Here is a 21,428-nt window from a genome sequence, read left to right as displayed (position 1 = left end):
GGCTAGTGATCCAGTTTGGTCCCAGCTTCTCCTTTCAGGATAGTCTGCAGAGGAGCAGGTGAGGGGACGTGGGCGGGGAGGTGGACTGGTTGTGGTCTATAAGGATAACATCTCCCTGACCAGGGTCCCTGTTAGGGTATCGGACCATATTGAATGTGTGTACTTAAGTTTGGGGACCAGGGATAGATTGGGACTTCTGTTGGTGTACCGATCGCCCCGCTGCCCAATGGAATTCCTTACTGAGCTCACGGACTTGGTCACAGAGCTCACGTTGGAGCCTTCCAGACTTTTGGTGCTGGGGGACTTCAATGTTCGTTTCGAGACCAATTTGTCCGGGGAACTCAGGAGTTCATAGTGGCCATGACAACGATGGGCCTATCCCAAGTGGTCTCTGGACCAACGCATATTGCAGATCACATGCTTGATTTGGTCTTCTACTCTGATCAAGGTGGTGTTCCGTGGGTGGGGACTCCTTTGATCTCCCCATTGTCATGGACGGACCACCATCTGGCTAAGGTTGGACTTACAACTACGTCCCACCTCCTCAGGGGTGAGGGGCCCATTAGAATGGTCCGCGCGAAGAGGTTATTGGATCCAGTAAGATTCCAAGAAGCCGTGGAGGGATCCAGTGTTGGCTTTGCTGGTCATCTGTTGATGCCCTGGTTGAGAATTGGAACAACTTGCTCACCAGAGTGGTAGAAACGATTGCCCTCAAGTGTCCCCTCCGACCCGCTTCAAAATTGGCCCCTTGGTATACGGAAGATCTATGGGGGCTGACGCGGCAAGGTAAGCGACTGGAGCGCAAGTGGAGAAAGATTCAACTCAAATCCAACAGACTACAACATAGAGCACATTTAAAGATCTATGCTCAGGCAATACATACTGCAAATAAGTGTTTCTTTTCTGCCCGTATTGCCTCTGCGAGTTCACGTCCAGCGGAGTTGTTCAGGGTTGTGAGGGGACTAGTATCGGCCCCCACTCCCTTGAACCAGAATTTGGAGTCATCAGTTACCCGCTATGACATGTTTAAAGAGAATTTCGCAGATAAAATCTCTCAGATTCAGGACGATCCAGATGGAGATTCCACAGTTAATTTGATGTCTGAACTGGAGGTGTCCAGCAACCCTCTTATGTGACTCGACTGGATTGGTTTCAGTTTGTGACCCCTGAGGATGTGGACAAGCTGCTTTCAGCGGTGAGGCCTACCACTTGTTCTCTTGACTCTTGTCCAACATGGCTTGTTCTATCTAGCAGGAAGGCTGTTGTAGACAGCCTGGTGGAAATCATAGATGCTTCTCTGAGGGAGGGCAGGATGCCTCTTTGTCTTAAGAAGGCAATCATTAGACCTCTTCTAAAGAAGCCTGCTTTAGATCCCTCAGAGTTGAGCAATTATAGGTCGGTTTCCAACCTCCCATGGCTGGGCAAGGTAATTGAGAGGGTGGTGGCCTCTCAGCTCCAGGCGATCTTGGAGGAAATTGATTATCTAGACCCATTTCAAACTGGTTTTCGGGCAGGCTATGGGGTGGATACTGCCTTGGTCAGCCTGATGGATGTTCTCCAATTGGGAATTGATAGAGGAAGTGTGACTCTCAGGGGATTTGGAGCGTGGTGTTACCAGTATGCTGATGACACCCAGATCTACTTCTCCATGTCAACTTCTTCAGGAGCTGGCATATCCTCTCTAAATGTCTGCCTGGAAGCAGTAATGGGCTGGATGAGGGAGAATAAACTGAAGCTGAATCCAGATAAGATGGAGGTACTTATTGCACGGGGTCAGAACTCCAGAGAGGATCCTGATCTACCTGTTCTAGATTGGGTCACACTTCTCCAAAAGGAACAGGTTCGCAGTCTGGGAGTACTTCTGGATCCACACCTCTCCTTGATTTCTCTGGTTGAGGCGGTGGCCAGAGGTGCTTTCCATCAGCTCCAGCTGATACGCCAGCTGTGCCCATTTCTCGTGATCAATGACCACAAAACAGTGGTACACTTGTTGGTAACCTCCAGACTTGACTTTTGTAATGTGCTGTACATGGGGCTGCCTTTGTACGTAGTCCGGAAACTCCAGTTGGTTCAGAATGCGGCAGCCAGGCTGGTCTCTGGGTCATCTTGGAGAAACCACATTACTCCTCTACTGAAGGAGCTTCACTGGCTGCCAATAGGTTTCCGGGCAAAATACAAAGTGCTAGTTGTAACTTATAAAGCCCTAAATGGCTTAGGCCCTGGGTATTTAAGAGAGCGTCTTCTTCACTATGAGCCACACTGCTCACTGAGGTCATCAGAGGAGCTCCCTCTCTAGCTACCACAAACTCGTTTGGTGGCTACACAGAGACGAGCCTTCTCAGTTGCTGCCCCGAGATTGCAGAATGGGCTCCCTCCTGAGATACGATTCTCCCCATCTCTGGCAATTTTCAAAAAACATCTGAAAACCCATTTTTTCATCCAAGCTTTCCCAGCTTTTTAAAACTGTCTGTTTTTAATTTTATGGCTGTCTTTAAATTGTTGCATGGTTTTAATTTTTAGTGTTTTAATTGTTTTTTATGTTAACCGCCCAGAGACTAAAGTTTGGGCAGTATAGAAGTTTAATAAATAAATAAATAGGAGGCTGTCAGGAAGAAACTCAACATGTGATAAGGGAAGGTTCAATGGGATACTGCATTCTGCCCTTCTAAGCAAAAATAACTGATGTACATCAAAGGGGCTCAGTTTTTCTTTCTTACTGTAATGTTTTATAAAGAACACAATGAGGCTATTCTCACGACCAGCAAAATTTGGCTAGGAGAGCCTAGCCCGATTTTTGCTGGTCGTGTAAACCACCAGGCTCACAGGCGAGCCCAGTGGTTTATAAGCGGGTAACCCGCTTAATTGCCCCTGCCCTTAGCCGAGGTTAGCACAGCGAGTGCTCCGCTAATCCCGTCATTGTGCTTGTGTGTTGCTGTGGCATGGCTCCGCACTGTGGCAACTCACGAGTAGACCCCCGACTGGGAGGCTAAAAAGCAGCTTCCCGGCTCGGGGGTCTCTCCAGCATGCCCTGTACTCTTGCGCAGGGCATGCTGGAGCTTCCAGGGGCCGCACGGCCCCCAATCCTCCCAGCCCCCACCGGCTCTGTAATGGAGCCAGCAGTCGTGTGGGCAGCCTGTTTGGCCACCCAGAGCAGACTGCCTGCTCATGTGCGGGGAGAGCAGGCTAAGCCTGTTCTCCCCGCTAACCCACTCCAAGTTTTTCTCACTTATCGTGAGAAGAGCCTCAATGTGGGGCTCAAATGCTGCCAGGATTTTAAAACAGATATTGGTTCAGTTTTCTTTATTCTGTCTCACTGATACTTCACTCCTAAACACATTTACTTAAAATTAGATTCCATTGATTTTAGTGGAATCTAATTTTAAGTAAATGTGTTTAGATCTAGAATCAGGACATTCAATCTATATTAAAAAGTGCAATACATTCATTAACCTAGAGTAGTTGTCTAGTTGATATTCTACAGTAATGGCTCTACGTCCCTCCTGCTTGTTTCCCACCATGTCCTATAGTGTCCAAAGTTGCTCTGATAGATTAAAATGAGAATGGTTGTAATGTCAGAAATCTTCAGATGACAAGCCAGTGGGGGTTTCTCTCTCTCTCTGTTTGAGAGAATACAAGACATATTGTGCTATGCATTTGTGTCAGTTTCTACTAGGACTAAACTTTAGAAAGGTAGAGTGAGTGTTAGCTCAATTGTTTTGTTCAGCTAAGCAAAACCTATGAAATAGTCAATTAAAATATACAGAAACCCTGTACTTTTGGTTTTCCACCTAGGATTTCATGACCCAGTTATGACTGGAAAGCTACTATTGGAACAATGAGTCATTTTGGAAAAATCCAATTTTAGTGTTTATGAAGAATGGAGTCTATAATTTGAGACGACATTCAAGAGTGCCCTGATGATTTATAGCTATAGACTAGTTCATCCCAGTTTTGTATTGCATTGAAAGTCAGGGGCATTGTGTGTGAAAGAGAACAAAGTGTTTTACTGCCTGCTTTGTACTGTGATCTGTGACATGAATGCTCTCTGTATGTTGTTTTGCCTTCTTAAGCATCTAGCTTCAGGGCCCCTTGACACATCCCATTTTTAGGGTATGCATGTTAGAAATTTTATGTGCACTCACTTGTACACAGTAATTTGTGAGGCAGATAATTTTTTTTCAATGCATTTTTTTCAATGCATGGATAATACAAACACTGAAAACATACATGTCCCCCAAACATGTTTTACTGGTGTGCACATAGTGAAATAAGATACCTTGCATATTACAGGGTACCCAGCATACACATGTAAAACCTGTGATATCTATATGCCCAAGCCTGTGTGAAAATAGCCCTCTCGTCATAGCTTATAGCCTGGGAGACAACAATCAGCTTCCACATTTGTATACCATCTAGTATGTTGCTTTTAATGGACAAGAACTTCCACTTTCATTTTTCAGTTTCCACTTCTGCTTTCCTGCATATAGGGGTGTGCACAAAACCGGTTGGGCCAGTTCAGTTCAAGGCCAAATCGACCTCAAACTGGACCAAGCCAATTCGATTTTGCGCCCCTCAGACCCCCCCACATTTGGTGCAGTTTGGGGGGTTTCGCGAATATTTTAAAAAATTATTTTTAATTTTATTTTGTACTTACCCCCTCCTGTGGGCTTCTCTGAGGCCATGGACGAGGGGGTTCACGGAGGTTTCCCCTCTCCCCACCAGCCTTCCTAATGCCCAAAATCACCCAGTCCAGGCGTTCTTCAGCACTTTCCGGGCCTTTCCCCCATTGCAGTGGCCATTTTGCAGGCTGCCACACATTCACAATGGGCCCCTGAAAGGCCTGGGTCATGACCCAGCCATTCAAGGCCCATTGAGCATGTGCAGCAGCCTCCAAAATAGCCACCACAATGGAGGAAAGGCCTGGAAATGACTGAAGAATGCCCAAACTGGGCAAATTTTGGCATTTGGTGGGGGGTATGGGTAACCTCCATGGACACCCTCCCCCCCCAGCCTTGGAGAACCCCCCCCCAGAAGGTGTAAGTAAAAATAAATAAATTTTAAAAAGAAATATTCACACACACCCCTGAACAGCTAGGGGTGGGAGTGGGTTTCGGTCCGATGTTAAACCGAATCAGGAGGTGGGGGGTTCGGCTCAACATCAAGCTGTCAAACCTTTGACTTTGAACAAGTTTGGATTCGAACCTGTTTGCACATCCCTACCTGTATTTGCCCCCACTCACTGACTGCTAAATATTATGTACATTGCATAACTTTTCCATTACTCATACTAGAATACATTTTTTTTTCATAAGTCTTTTGAGCATCATTGGAAAGTGTGTTTATGCTAGTAATGATACAGTCTGTTGAATTGCTGGTGTGAACTGCTTTCAGATTAACAGAACTTCTATTCAAATAGGTTGAGAACTACTGAATTACACTGTTATGTACAGTGTACAATACCTGCATGGCAGTTAATTTCAGTATCAAAAGTAGATATTTGATCATCAGATCTTATATGTATTATCATTTTTTGAACATTGATGATCAACTGCACAGAAGAACATTTCCATGATCAAAGATACACATATAATGTGGATGTAGGAGATAGCTACATATACACATTATCTCCAGTGTTATATCTCCTCTGGTATTCTGGGAAGCACTATATACATTATACAGAAAACAGTGCTCTGAGTTTAAAGTAGCAGAAGATTTAAAAACAGATTGTTAATTAGATTATAAATAATTTGGACTTGCACAGAGTACTGAAGTTACACAGATCCTTAAACAAAATGTTGGTGGCGGGGGAGGAAATGGCACAAACTGGAATATAATGGCCAGATTATAAGGTGTTTTTGCATCTCTATTAACAGTCAGGTCTCACAGGTTGCTTATAAAGCAAAGAATAAATATAGCAAAATAAACTAGCCATTATATTAGTAAAGCTGGAGATAAAGAACAAAAGCATCTGAGGCAGTGCGTCAGTTCAGGCCAAGTTCAATAGTATTACCTAGTGCTCAAAGTATTTGGTGGTGTTTGACCTACAGTGCTAAAAATGTATATAGGAGAGCCTCGTTACTTGTGGGGGTTCTGTTCCTTGCTGACTACTGCAAATAACGGAACCATGAGTAAAAAGGCATGAGAACTATGTGGAAAGGGGGTTAGGTTCCAGGGTGGAACCTAACCCCCAAACTGCCCCAAATTTACTGTGGTGTGCTCAGTGGGTCCCCCATGTCCCCAGGCATGCTCTCCAAAGGACGAAATGGCCCCCAAAGCCGTAGAAATCATGAAAAACGTCCACCACCCCCAGGAAATGAGCCACAAAATGGCTGCTCCTGTATGTTCCTCCCTCCTGAAGATAAAATGGTGGTTGGAAGTGACCTTCATGGTCACTTCCGCCCCCCTAAGAACTGTGGATACATGGGTTTTAACTCATTAGTATCTGCAGATACTGGAAATCTGTGTCTATTAGATACCCATGGATGCATGGAACTGCAAAAAACGAGGTTCTCCTGTATTCCCAAAATGTAGATAAAACACTGATGAATACAAATTCATACAAGATATTAAGGATGCTACATCCAGTTAAACCAACTAAAAATATTACTAAAATAAATATCTTCATTTGAAATTGGCAGGTTAGAATGCCATACAGTGTTATCAAAATTGAGATATCACATAAACAGGCTTAACAGCAAATGAAAACAGGTGAACATAAATTTAATAGGTGGCATCCAGAGCAATGGTAGTGCAAGAGAGGTAGCACAAAACACTTTCTCAGTCCTCCATTCTTGTTGCAGCTCCCTGACCCCACCAAAAAGTGATTCCGGTGGGATGATGGACCCTTGGCAATAGCATGTGATGCAGCACTGGTTGCTCTTTGAAGGGAGAGTCCGTACTAACTATGTGGTTCATCCTCTCCTTGATGGCCGCTACTAACTTCCTTGTTCTTCCTGCCTTTGGAAATACAGGGAACTGAGCAACAGGAAGTTTGAGTTCACACTTTCTGTTTCTCCATTCTCCACTTCTTCAGGAAGAGGGAAAAATTAGTAGCAGTTGGCCAGGAGAGTAGTGACAGTGCTGCCTCCAACATGTACATAGCTTGGGAGTGCTTCTATAACTAGGCCTCACTCTGGTTTCTCAGGCTGAAGCTATGGCCAGGAGCGCTTTCTATCAACTTCAGGTGAAACAACAGCTACATCTGTAGCTTGAAGATAATGATCTCAGAATTGTGGTGCACTCTCGGGTAACTTTTAGGCTTTACAACCTCAATGCATTTTATGTGGGGCTGCCTTTGTATGTAGTTTGGAAACTTCAGTTGGTTCAAAATAAAGCAGCTAGACTGGTCTCCGGGGTTTCTCAGAGAGACCATATTATGCCTGTTTTAAAGCAACTGCATTGGCTGCCAATAGGCTTCCAGGCACAGAGACATAGGAAGCTGCCATATACTGAGTCAGACCATAGGTCTATCTAGCTCTATATTGTCTACATAGACTGGCAGTGGATTCTCCAAGATTGCAGGCAGGAATCTCTCTCAGCCCTATCTTGGAGATGCCGGGAAAGAACTTGGAACCTAGATGCTCTTCCCAGAGTAGCTCCATCACCTAAGGGGAATATCTTACAGTGCTCAAACTTCTAGTCTCCCCTTCATATGCAACCAGGGCAGACCCTGCTTAGCTAAGGGGACAAGTCATGCTTGCTACCACAAGATCAGCTCTCTGCCCTACAAAGTGCTGGTAATTACCTTTAAAACTCTAAACGGCTTAGGAACAGGTTACCTGGGAGAGCGCCTTCTTCTGCATGATCCCCACCACACATTGAGATCATTGAGAGAGGTCCATCTCCATATGCCACCAGCTCATCTGACGGTGACTCAGGAGCGGGCCTTCTCTATAGTTGCTCCTGGGCTGTGGAATGCACTCCCTATAGATATTTGTTGCTGAATACCTTTACCAGCCTTTAAAAGAGCCCTTAAGATACAGTTTTAGCCCTGCTTTTAGTAATCTTTGAATGTTTTGATTTTTAATTGTTTAATAGTTTGTTTTATTCTGTTTTGATTGTGTTTATTTTTGTATAAATAATAGCACCTTTGGGATCAGGTGGTATATAAATTAAATACATAAAATAAAAAAATAAATTTTTAGCCAATCACATAACCTTTATTAGAGTTGCAATGTTATAAATGGCACACCCAAGTAAAAGCTAACATTTTTAGGCTTGGCTTCTGAACTTTTAAAGGGGACAGTACTCTTCTTTTTCCTCTTCCAAAGCTTAGACTCAGCAGCTCATGCTGGGTGCCCTTATTTCTCATGTTGATAATGTGGTCAAGTGTGTAACTTATCTCTAAATCATTCAGAAGCTAAAGTACCCTGTCAGCCTACCAGCTACACAGACTGCGAATGAAGAATAAACAGCAGCTCCTTTTTCACCTGTTGTGAGGCAGCTGTACAAATACTTCCTGTCTCTTGAAAGGCAGGTTACTTGGGTGTCTCTGAGCAGCAGGAAAAGTTGCAAACATCTTTGGGCTTCTAATGAGATCGCAGCAATTGCATCAAATTAAAACTTGCTGCAGCCTGTCAGAATTGGCTGCTCTGCTGTTATTAAGTCTGCTCACCAAACTTGAGTGAACTCACAAAATCTCAAGAGACCAATGCCCTCCTTTTGGATTAGATCAGAATCTGCTGCCTGCTAGTTACAACAGGCCACAGAAACAAAGCAAAGGAATAGGGTGGTTTGGCTTGGTGTACTTGCTAAAGCTAAAGTATCCAGATATCAGTAGGCACAATGCTAAGAATACAGAAATAAACAGTAGGGTTCAGAACAGAGTCTGTGAGAGGCTAGGGAGACAAGGACAGAGGAAATAAAAATTATTCACAATAATGTGACACACTGAAAACGTGTTTGAAATACTGTATGACTGAAAATAGGAATGCGGCTGAATAAGTACTGCAGCCATCTAACAGAGAGTGAGGCTATTCACACAACACAAACTGCCTGGGGTAACCCAGGCAGCTTGTGTCATCCGGAGCATCGGGAGCCCTCCGCTCCGGACTGCTCCAGAATGTGGCAACCCAACTTTTTAACCCTGGCGTTTAGTGAAGGGTAAACAAACATGTGGTTTGTCAAATCTTGGCAGACAATCGTGAGCACAATTGCCCCTGGGTTAAAAGGCTCCCCCACCCCCAGCCAGTGTTCCCTCTAGGTGTGCACATGTATGTGTGCACACAAGCTTTTTTCCCCTGTCCACTCAGTTAATTTAAGATCTTGCTCAGATTGAATCAGAAAGGCCCCATTCTGAATGCACGTGGGCACATATTGCCTTGGTACGGCTGCCCAGAGCAAAACTCATTCTGCACACAGAGGGGAAAAAAATAGATGGAACACTGCCCCCAACCTGCCACCATTTCTGGCAGCAAGTCAGGGTTGGGTGGGCAGGGGCGAAGGCACTCTGGGATGAATGAGTGGAAAGTCCTCCCACTCCTGGCTTTTGCCTTGGCTGCACCGCCACTTGTGTGGGTGTGCGGTGTGGTAGAGACAAAGGTGCTGCTGCTTGTCTACTGGGGAAGGCAGACAAGTTCCTGCCTTCCCTGCAGACCTCCGTGAGCTGTGGTGTGACGTCAGGCGCATGACCTAAAGTCTGTGAGCCAGTTCATATGCTGGACCAAACATGTTGATTGATGCTGAATTGGCCCAAACATTTTGATTGATCTTGGTTCCTGGAAATAATTCATGTGAACACAGTGGGTCATTTTTCAACTGTTTTGCTGATGGAATGACTGCCAGAATGTGATATCTGTTAATGCAGTCACACCAGCTCATGACTGATTGATTAATGGAATAGACATATTAGTCACTTTTCAGCTGAAACAGTTCTCACATTGACTTACAAAGAAGTAACCCTATTTTTATTCTTGCATAGAGATGAGAGGATATCCCCTGTTCCTTAATTGTCCAGTGCGGTTCTTTATGCTTCTTTTTCTTGTAATAAATAATCAGTCACTTACTACTGCATCATCAGGGATCTGCTGAAGCCCACCTCTCAGAGGCCTGCAGTGGGAGGCTTGTCCTTGCTTACAAACTGTATCTGAAACAGATATTCACCAGCCACCTAACGGCAATATAAGCCAAGGAACAGATTCCTAAAAGTCAACTCTGTCTCCATATCTATTTGTGCAACACCATCAAGAGACCTAACAACATCAGCCATGCCATGTGTCACTGTCATCTGCCAGCAATGCCCTTCTGCCATGCTTAGTTCAAAAAGCTAATTTTCTGTGCAAGAGGATAAACCGATACAGCTCAGACATTTCAGTCTTCCAGGACATTTTGTATCAGATCTGATTTACCATACCACACAAAAGAAGTTCAAATTTGGACCGAACAATGAAAATTGGTTCTGCACACAACCCTCAACTGTGGAACTTGGTGTCAATAAAACCAGGGGATTTCTAGCTTCTTACAGAATGCAATTGTTCCTCTAAGTGCTTGTTTACACTGTGGATCTCGTTATGCGCATTCACACTGTAGTGATAGTCAGGTTTGAGGGAGGGCTAGGCCTCAATTAGAGTAACTGCTTGGAGAGTGGGCTTCTCCAAATAAGGAAGAAAACCCAGGAGACTCAAATCTCTGTGGCCAGTCCAGAGGGAGGGACAGGGTTTACAGCCTATAGAAGAGTAGGGGGAGAGGGTGTTAGAGTTCAGTTCTTCCTTGGGGGCAAGTTTGATCGGCAACTACTGTAAAGAAAGGGGAGACTAACAGCCTTGCGCTGTGAATCAACTGGAAGTTCTTTACCTGGAAGTAAGTAGGAGGGATAGGGACCAGTTTAGCTAGACATGCCAGGAAATTTTTTCTTAAGTGCTTGGATCTGACTTCATGGTTCCTGTAGTTACTGGGGAAGGGTTTTACTTGAATGGAAGCAGTGATTGTTGATGCCTCTATAGTTTTTCTTCGCACCCAATTATTAATAAATCGTTGTTGTTACAGAGTGTCACTCCCTATTGGGTCATGCCCTAGTCACACATTCTTGAGCCTAAGACTTCTCAAACCTTTCTTTCAGGGAGGGTTTGTCAACTTTACTCTCCCAGAATCTTCCTTTGGAAGGGTAAATCTTCTCACATGAAAGAGTGGATGGTGGCAGCCTACCCGGGACTCCTCACAGCTAGAGGGATTTTGTACCCACCGCTTTGATCATTGATTGATTGATTGAGTGAGTGCCGTGAAGTCGGTGTCGACTCTTAGCGACCATGTGGGTAGATTCTCTCTAGGATAATCTGTCTTCAACTTGGCCTTTAAGGTCTCTTAAGTGGTGCAACCATTGCTGTTGTAATCAAGTCCATCCACCTTGCTGCTGCTCATCCTCTTTTTCTCTTTCCTTCAACTTTCCCCAGCATTATAGACTTCTCAAGGGAGCTGGGTCTTTGCATATGTCCGAAGTATGATAGTTTGAACCTGGTCATTTGTGCCTCGGAGGAAAATTCTGGATTGATTTGTTCTATCATCTATTTGTTTGTTTTCCTAGCTGTCCATGGTATCCTCAGAAGTCTTCTCCAGCACCAAAGTTCAAAAGCATCAGTCATTACACACTAACTTATTGATTGAATTTTATTCACCGGATTGGATTCTACAGGTATATTCATTTGTGTTCTCCATAGTTTTGTGACTCATCTACAGTTAGCTCTTATATTGTTTTGACCTTTTATTCTAATTTAGAAAAGAAAAGCTCTTCACATAGAGTAAATAATTACTTCTCTATCTAGGTGGCCATTTCATACATAGGATGAAGTGGGCTCTGGGCCATAAAAGTTTATGTCACAATTAATATGCTGGCCTTTAAAGTGCCACAAAATACTATTTTTAAGCAAAGTGCAAGAAACAATGGGAACTCTCCCCTTGGTGCCAGAAAATTCCCAGATAATTCTGTTACAGCAGGAGTCTCAGTTGGTTACGGTCATGGTCTGTATTTTACCTAGCTTGATAATTAATTAATTAAATTTATATCCTTCTTCTGGCCTTTAAGATTCTTAGTCCAGCCCCTGGCTTCATGCACTGTTTTGTATTTACAAGGCAAGCGGGTTTTTTAGAATATGCTTATGATGTGTGATGTTAGATAGTGATTATAACTATGAAAAAGGAAATCCTACCCATTCTGGATCACTTTGTCTGCAGAAAAATAATATTCTGTGCATGTATGAAATCTGTTTGATTGCATTGGCAATATTTTGTTTTTGTTGCGGGCACTCAGAACTGAAGCAGATTAATCTCTGGTGTAATCTTATGTGTGTAACCACACATAACGTATGTTGTTGTTTTTTAAGTTTCTTTTTTTTAAAATGCTGTGTGCTGGTTGTAAACTAAGACGAAAACATCTCTACTAACATGGGGAGGAACCTTCAGTTTTAATCAAAGCTAAAATATATCTTCCTTAAAGTTGGAATTTAAAGCGGGGTCTAGGAGTTGGCAGATTTTAAGAGAGAGATCCCGTTTATCTTAACCAGCGGCTTTTTTTTTTCTGACCAAAAAAACAAAACGGCGGCAGCAACAGCACAGCCTCCTGACAAGGCAGCCAAAAACAATGACTTCGGATCAGCAGCTACTATTGGCCACCCCGTTTGACGGCAGCAGATTTTGACGCCGCTCTGTTACCTCCCGATTGGCCGCTGCGTTGCGGGGCGGATCCACTCGCAGGACCAACAACCAGGACAAAAAGAAGGAGGCGGAGGGTTGTTTCCTCCCCCCGGTTCCCCTCTGGCTGCGCTTCAGTCACGTGATCCCAGTGTTTACATCCTCTCAGCTGTTTGGCTCCTTTCCCCTCCCCCCCTTCCTCCAGCGTCTCTCACATCAACACAAACAGTCGGAACCAGCAACAGCGTGTGAAGGGGGGCGGAGAGAGGTTAACGCGGAAGCAGAGAGCCTTTTTGACCCCCCCTCCCCTTCCCGCTTCGCCTAGTTGGCAGCACCGTCTGAAAACAATCCTCTTTCCCCTGTGGAGCCTGAGATACCCCCCTCCCCCGCTACACTGTCGTCTTCTTCTTACTCTAGCCTACTCCTCCACCTTCTCCCCCACCCTCTTCTTCTCCTTTCGCCTGCGGGATTCAGAGGACACTGCGGAAGGGTGAGTGCCTCGTGAAGGGACGGTAGGAGGGCCAGCAGAAGAGCTGTTGCTGCTGAGGAAGGGGCGGCGGAGGCACCTATGGCGGCGGCAGGGCTCGAGCCGAACGCCCGGGCCAGCAGCCGCGAGTGAGGTGGCCCTCGGAAGGCCGTTGGGAAGCCCAGCGGCGCGAGACAAACTGTTTGTGCCCCACCCCCGCCTCTCATGCCCACCACCACCACGTCTCTGACTCCAGGGTGGTTCTGACTGAGTTCGGGAGCGCCCCCTTTCCCCCGGCGCAATAAATAGCGTCTTGCCTCCAAAGAGACACGAGGTATGTATTGCTTAAGACGGGGAAGCAAGCAAGAGCGCGCCCGCATCGCCCGGTGAGCCTTACTATTCAGGGTCCCGGCATGGGCCGCGCAAAACAGCAACAGAAAGGGCCGGGGGGGCTGGAATTGGGAGTGGTGGTGGATGTGGCTCCTCCCGCTTGCTCCCCAACTCCAGCTGCTAACGAGGCGGCCCTTCTTGCTCAGAGCGGTTGCCGGCGTAGCCGGGACTATAAAAGGATAAACAAGTTGGTGAGCTGACGCCGACGCCACCGTCTGCTCCTCCTTTGCTCTGCTTTTTGGCCGCCAGCTGGCTTCGCTTGGAAGAGGTGCCAAAGAGGAAGAGACCAAAGGAGCCACAACAAAGGGACGAAGAGCGCCCGAGCCTCTCTGTCGCAAGGTTAGGCGAGCAAAGGGGTGGGGGTGAGAGCAAGCGAGCGAACGCTTAATCCCCGCCCGCCCGATTATTTCCCTCCAAGGTACCAGAACACACTTTGTTTTTAGGCACCAGACGAAGTTACCCCTAAAAGTGTGTGCCACTCTCTCCATATAATGCCACGAGACTTCCAGTTTTTTCTTGCGACCGACCAACCAGGCGGCCCCCCTCCCCGCCCCTCAAGAACTTGTCACATTTCCCCTCTGTTTACACTTGAAGGCTCTGCATTGAGCGCTGTCTATAGGGGGAGCGAAACGGGCTGACTGCAGAGGAGTCAGCCACTTGCTGTTCTTGACGTTGTTTTGGCTGGAAGGAAAGAGGAGGGAGGCCGCCTCTGTGTGGTTCCCTTACTCTGTGTCGCACTTTTCCCCTTCCTGTTAAGAGGTATTTGGTTTCCTCCTTTGTGTATGCAGTTAGATGCTCTGGGACTTCAGTGATTTCCTCCAAGGTCGGGGAGAGAGGAAGGCTCTTTGAATGTGTTACAGACGCAACAAGCAGCAGGGCCTGGGCTCTGCCATCTTCTGAATGTGCTAAAAGACAAGACCCTTGTGATGATGCATTGACCTTGAAATGAAAGCAAAGCAACAAGAAAGGGATTTGTGTATCTGTGAACAAAACCTGTGTTTTAGCTGTGCTTGCCTCCCTCCCCCTCATCATCTAATGACCAGTCTCCTGCTCATGCCAGGCCTATTAAAACCCATTTATACAGCCATCGTAGCTGTGTGCATGATGAATGGATGGTGGGAGATCCTGACGCACACCACAGACATGCATATATCTACACCTGTTGCTTTAAGCAAAAGAATAAGCTACTTTAATAGGCTTCTCTTGTTTCTTCTGGGACTTTTAAAAAATGCAGTGCAATATCTTTGTATGTGTGTGACTTGAATTCTTGAAATAGAGATGTGGTGTCAAAGTGAAAGCCTTAGCACAACCATTGCAGGACAAATTAAGCCTAACAATTAATTTTACTGAGGCTGAGTTCACTGCAGAAATGACCTGAGCATGTAGGGGAACCCTCATTATGTAGTTACTTGTCATGCTAGTATTGGCATATTGGCATAAGGTTAGAACATAATGTAAGGCATGAGAAACTCATATTAACATTAGCAACCACCTGCTTTGACATGCACTCTTCAGATATGAATACCTGGAAAGAAAGTATGAGGGTGGAGCTGGGGACTCTCAGAAAGTTAGGTGGATTTTTTTTCTCCTCTGAGACCTGTAATGGTAATTTTAGAAATTTTGGGGAGAGGCATCTACTCAAAATTTTCTAGTTTTTCCATGATGAGTTTCTAGGGGGTGGGGAAAGATCCACACATCTGTGTGTGCTTTTCCCTAGGCCTTCCTATCCGAACAGGACACATCAAAGCAAGCAGTTAATGTTAACATTATATACAAACAATAACCTAAATCACTCAGATAACTTTTTTTCATTGAAAAGCAACATAAGTATTCTTAACTACCTTATGCTGATGCTTGTATAAGGGGCATTTCATATTCTCTTTTCCAGCATGACTTAAATATTATTTTAAGTATTACACAGCTCATTCGTGCTGCTTCAAACCTTTTGAATCCATGATCCAAGGAGAATTATGGTAGGGATGATAACTTTGGTATGATTTGAATGAATTATTAAACAAGCAGTAGTCTTGTTATTGGTTAGGTATTGCAGGCTACAGAACACTTGCGGTGTGCATGAAACACATCTTGCATTCAGTTCTGGGTATGGAATGCAAAATGTGTGAAATGTTCCATCCTGCCGGACCATTCTGGCCACCATTTTGGATTCCAAAATGGTGGCCACGCATGCACGGCCATTTGCGTCAAAATGGTGGCCAGACTGGGGTCAGGACATTGCACTTCAGAATGGGCTGTTCTGTTCTGAACTCAGAACAGGACCCCTTTTAAAAGGGTGTTATGTTCTGAGCTCAAAACAGCCCATTTTAAGGTGGAGTGTTCCAGCCTCAGAATGTTTTTTATATCCCTGCAGAACACCATTTGTTTGTTTACTGTACTAGTACCATCTGTAAGTCTACCATCCATACTGTTAATGCAGCAAGGTAACATGACCCTTATAGCCTAGCTTGACTCCTCTTGCTTTCCACTTACCTCAGATTTCTCCATCTTGTACATCAAGTGAAAGAAGCCAATGTGAAAATACACACAATCAGTAGACAGACTTAACATGTTAAGGGACATGAGATGCTTGTTTCAGTTTGTGCATGCATATGAAGCTCAAAGTAAAAGTTCAGAATATGAGGTGATGGATCTTCCAGACGCTGATTCTTATCAGAAAAATAAACTTGCTTTGTTCTAATGGAAATATTGATGAGGAAAGAAAAGAATGTAGGTGGCAAGCAGAATTGAATATTTACAGATGTAGCTCAATCTTAGGTATGTCTTTTGAGAGGCAATTTCTGCCGAGTTCAGCAGGAGTGCCAGGAGAGTGTGCATAGGATTTTAGCCTGGGAGTCAACCCCATTGGACTTGGCAGGACTTGTTTTATATGCTTAGAATTGGCCTGTTCACAGGCGTATCTAGGGAAAATAACGCCTAGGGCAAGCACTGAAATTGCACCCCCTGTCCAAACATCTGACACCCATCTTTTAGATAACTTTACCATAATATCAGCTGATAAATACAAGTCAAGCTCGTTAATCTTTTAAAATTTCAAAAAATATTTAGCAGTGGATGTAGCCAGACCAAAAAATGCTGGAAAATGACAAATTTCAGTATGCTGGGGCTTATGAAATGCCCAAATAGTATGTGGAGGTGTACTTGGGAAACTAAACAGAAATGCCTGTCTAATTCTCTACTATGCATTGTAGCATCACTATTACATAAGTTGTAGAAATAAATGGAGAATTTGACTTTTCCCAGATACTCTGAAAATAATTAAAGGATATGTATAGTAAACTGTGTCACTGCTTGGAATATATTCTAGTATTTCAGAAAGACAGTTAAAATGAGAGAACGAGAGCAAGAAACTACCAGTGGCCTTAATACTAAGGACTTCACACTGATTCAAAGACAAACTCACCATTAATAGCCATATTATTAAGACATCACATTTAACTCACTTATCACAAGAAGCAAAGTAAGAGCAAATGAATACAATCCTATCTCATAAGCTTCAGCTCATTATTCACAAGCCCTGATTTTCTGTACATAGTGCCAATCTGAATATGTGTGCAGTGACTTTTATTATATTCATGTTGTGTGTGTTTTTTTAAAAAAAACAAAACACCCTGTAGCCCCTTTGGGGGGCTTTCTAAAGGCCGTGTGGGGGGTCTGCAAAGGTTTCCCCTCCTCCCACTGGCCTCTAGGGCCTTGCAGGGACCATTTGAGCATGTGCAGTAGCCATTTAATTTTTTTTTTTAAAAAAAATGGCTGCTGAAAACAAAATGGCCACTGCACATGCTCAAATTGCCTTTGCGAGGCCTGGTGTGGCCATTTTGTTTTCAGCGGACTTTTAAAAAAATTAATTTTAAAAAATGGCGCCCCCTTCAAGTGGCACCTGGGGCACGTGCCATGCCTGTCTTACCATAGATATGCCCCTGGGCCTGTTACTTGTATGATTATGGAGCTCTTTAGTAGTATTAAAGTGATAATGAACATCCAAGTTCATTGCTTCTGAAATTAAATGGTGTGTGTGTGTGTAAGAGAGAGGGGGGGGATTTACACAAAACAGATCTTGCCTTCTGTTTCAAGCTCCAGATGCAATGCGGATGGCTGAAACATTCCGTTGAAACAACTGGTTCTACCTACCACCCAATCCACAAAAGAAATGTGCAAGTGGGTGATTATAAACAAATATTTAACCTTTCCCCAAAACCCCATAGGGTGGCCAAAAAAGGATCACTGACCCAGAATCCACTGCCAGCCACAGTAACACCACTGGCACAATCTGCTCTCTTACACACAAGTGACTCCTTAGTTCCTAGCATTGCAACAGCTGCTACAGCAGAACCCTTAGCAGCAAGCATAGCCATAAGCTTAATTAGAGCAACTTCAGCCACATTTTGACTGACTACATCTTGCAATGCAGATTGCAGAGCAGTGAGTGAAGCACAAGTTAGTCTCAAGGCCAAACACAAGAGCTCATCACAGCTATAGCCAAGAAAGATTATAGAGAGATGCCACTGTCTATTTTTCACCAAAATACGATCTCACAAACAAACCAAATGACAACTCAAGGAAATCAGGCACCCAAGTTCTGCTTTTCTCAATCTCAGATCCAGCAAAACCATATAGTTATAGCAGCAGTAGCACAGCTATAGTGCTTAGAAAACCCCCCAGAAAAACGCATCATCTTCCTTTCCTTTCTCTTCTTCAAGAGAAGCACATTATAAAGGCTCTCTCTGCCTCGTGGTCCCTTTTGAATAACTGGTATCTGTTGAGAGCAGTGCTGGGGGCAGGGTGGAGAGATGCACCTTTAAAAGTAAAGTAGAAGGTGCTTACCAGAGATACTGCCACACCTGCAAGTTGCCTGAAGCAGCAGTGCTCTGCCCAGTATCCCACATGGTGGCAGTTCAGCTCTGGCACTCATCTGGCCTCTGTGCATGCATGGAGGCCATTTGCATGGTCAACATGGTGTTGCTGACCATGTAGGTGGCCTCTATACATGCCCTGAGGCCTGTTGAGGGCCATAGCTGCACCACCACCATGTGAGATGAGGCAGCTTGCATCTGTGGCAGTACTGCTGGTAAGTACCTTTTAATTTACTTTTAAAGGTGCCTCTTGCTCCTCACTAGCCACCACTGCTTTGAATACATTTTGAAATTTCCTTCTTTTGTGTTCCTCTCTTCTCCCAGTCAATGGGGCCACAGTTGCCCATGACAACACTTGATTTGTATAATAAGCCAACCAAGAAGCAAGGAGATATAGCAAGCCACTGGCAGAAAACCAATCAGCAAGGGGAAAACAGGCATAAAATGGTGCTTGAAATGTTTAAACTGAAACTGGGTGGTTCTGCTCTGAGCTCAAAACAGACCCTTTATTTAAAGGGTGCTCTGTTTCAAGCATAAAACACACAAAACATCACATTTTGAGTTGAAACGTGTTCTGTTCATCCCTAATATGTATGTATGGGAGAACCTTCCTGTTCGTGGGGGTTCTGTTCTGGGCTGCAGCCACGGATGTGGAAATTGCAAATATTTGGGCTATGGGATTGGGGGTGGTCGTAGGTTCTAATGGCCAAAAGTAGGCTGATTTTCGGGGGGGGGCTTCTTACTGTGCTCTGTTGCTCCCCCTGAGTCATGCTGTGTTCCCAGATTGGCTGAGAATTGGGGTTCCCCCCCCTTTCTATTTTTTTTAACAAAGATGGGAGCCATTTTGTGGCTTCTTCAAAGAAAATGGTGGCCAGAAATGACCTCCGTGGTAATTTCCGGCCACCTCTGACCTATGGATACGCGAGGTTGGCATATTTTTCTTTTCTTCTTTTTCACGTGTGCTGAGGTAGGATGTCTTTTTCCCGACCGCAGATACATGAATCCGTGGATATTGAGGTCCACCTGTATGTATATATACCTATCTCTAAATATGACTTTATTTTTCTGCATAATGTATACAGTCCTACATCCAGGCTAGTGTTGCTTTAGGATAATGTTGTTGCAGTACTAAATTATGGTAATAATTTAGACCTTTCTCCATAAAGGTGAGTTTCTTTTTCTGCATAATTCATACAGGCTTTTCTTTTTCTGCATAATGCTGTTGTGCTAACAAGGACATGGTGCAAAGGTATTGTGCAAAGACTAGTCATTGTACACTGGTGGAGTATGTTGACAGGCTGCACAGTGCATTGCACAACCTTATTTGTGCCCAGAGAAGTTCTCGCAGTAGCAGTTGTACAACATTGCTGAGCACCGAAACTTCAAGCAGCAATGCAAACCTTTTCAGTGTGTGCAACTTATCTTGTTGCACTAGCGAAACACTAGTCTGGAATCCAAGGCTGGATGTCAATTTCTATTTTGAAGCAGAGATAACATTTTTGTTTACTTCAGAGTGGATGATTTCTTGGAAAAACCATAATGCTTATGTTAGTGTGCGGCAGCTTTCAATTCAATCTCTGAATGCCCTTGTAATTATTTGGATTAAATGAAGGCCTTAATACTTACATTTAATAAACAATGTAATTTTACCTGCTGAGCTATACTTATTACACTTTATTTTCTTAAAATAGTAAAATAAGATTGAAAAGAAGGTGAAATATTGCATGTATTCTAGTTTTTGCCAGAACCTCAGCGTTTGCTGATTCCCCACACCATCTATAAAATTTCCATAAAGTGTGTATCTCTAGTAGGGATGTGCATGGAACCGGCGATTGCCAGTTCGAAGGTGGGGAGCATAAATTTAAGGACTCGGGAGGGTGCTCTTACCCCACCTGCCATGTTTCCCCCACCAGTGCTGTGGTTTAAAACAGTCCCGCGGAGTGGCAGCATACCTCCTTGCCACCCTGGTGCACATTGGACCAGAAGTGCCCAGTGCACATGGACCAGGCACTTCCGATCTGATGCACACCATGCTGGCAAGGAGGTACACTGCCGCCCCGTTGGACCATTTTAAACCACAGCGCCGGCAGAGGAAACACGGCAGGGTGCGTGGGTAAGAGCACCCTCCTCGGTCCTCAAAGCTGTCCCCCCCACCTTTGAAGTGCTGGACTTTTGAACCAATTTGGAGGTCTGTAAAAGGGCCTCTGAACCTGTTCATGTACATCCCTAATCTCTAGTTCAAATAAATTTTCTCCGATAGTCATGAAGTCACTATTTAATTGCATATGTATCAGGATTAACAGTATTGGTTCCATTGTATCATTAGACATGTCCTGTCTTTTTACCTGATTTTTCAGAGAGTAATTTGAGCATTATCATTCTAGTAGTAATACATTCTAATAATATTAAGCAATCATTGTACTATACAGTAAAAGTTGGTTTATTCCAAGGAGGAGGAAATTTTCATTTAAGACAAGCCTTAGCATGATTAAGCAAAAAATACACTATCATGAGATTTCTTTCTTTCTTTCTTTCTTTCTTTCTTTCTTTCTTTCTTTCTTTCTTTCTTTCTTTTCTTTTTTGAGGCCAACATGGATTATTTGAAACCTCATATTTTTCCTTCAGCAGTAGAACATAGCTTTTATACAATGTTTTTTGAGTCTAGAAAGTGCTTCACATGTTCTTGATAATCCTTATAACATCCTTAGGCTGACACAGGACTGGGGTCCTCCAAGTGAGGTATGTGCTGAGGGGACAGAGCAATCGAAAGATCTTGAGGTCCTGCCTGGTGTCCATCTTGCAGTGGTGGTATGACTTTCTTGACAGACAACAGTTTCTCTGTGGATGCTTTCTTCACCCTCCCCATCTGCAAATTGACTTTCCCCAGAAATCCCCTAATGACAACAGGGCCTCCTGGAGAAGCCTTTTTGTTGATGGGGAAGGTGGGAGGAGGCGATAACAAAGCGACTTGTGTGGCTTCTTCATTGAAACTATGATGCTAGTGCTCCAGAACCTGACCATGCTTGTGAGATTGTGACAAAAAAGCTCATCTTAATTGCCAATAGACGGCTCTAGTGTCAATT

The 21,428-nt window shown here is 44.3% G+C and overlaps 1 protein-coding gene across 14 annotated transcripts in view; it reads left to right on the top strand.

The window, feature by feature from the left end:
* Window positions 1-12,708: 12,708 nt before the first annotated feature.
* The window catches only part of PCMTD1 (protein-L-isoaspartate (D-aspartate) O-methyltransferase domain containing 1), a 74,668-nt gene continuing 65,948 nt past the window's right edge, over window positions 12,709-21,428 (top strand). For 5 of the 14 annotated variants that reach the window (XM_053245762.1, XM_053245773.1, XM_053245769.1 and 2 more), the window contains exon 1: window positions 13,120-13,421. The gene's annotated coding sequence lies outside the window, so the exon portion shown is untranslated. The other 9 variants (XM_053245772.1, XM_053245765.1, XM_053245771.1 and 6 more) reach the window with 6 other exon arrangements.

Source organism: Hemicordylus capensis, chromosome 4 (assembly GCF_027244095.1).
Source record: "Hemicordylus capensis ecotype Gifberg chromosome 4, rHemCap1.1.pri, whole genome shotgun sequence".
In the NCBI taxonomy this organism is placed as follows: Eukaryota; Metazoa; Chordata; class Lepidosauria; order Squamata; family Cordylidae; genus Hemicordylus; species Hemicordylus capensis.
This window is presented reverse-complemented; position numbering and strand designations above follow the sequence as displayed.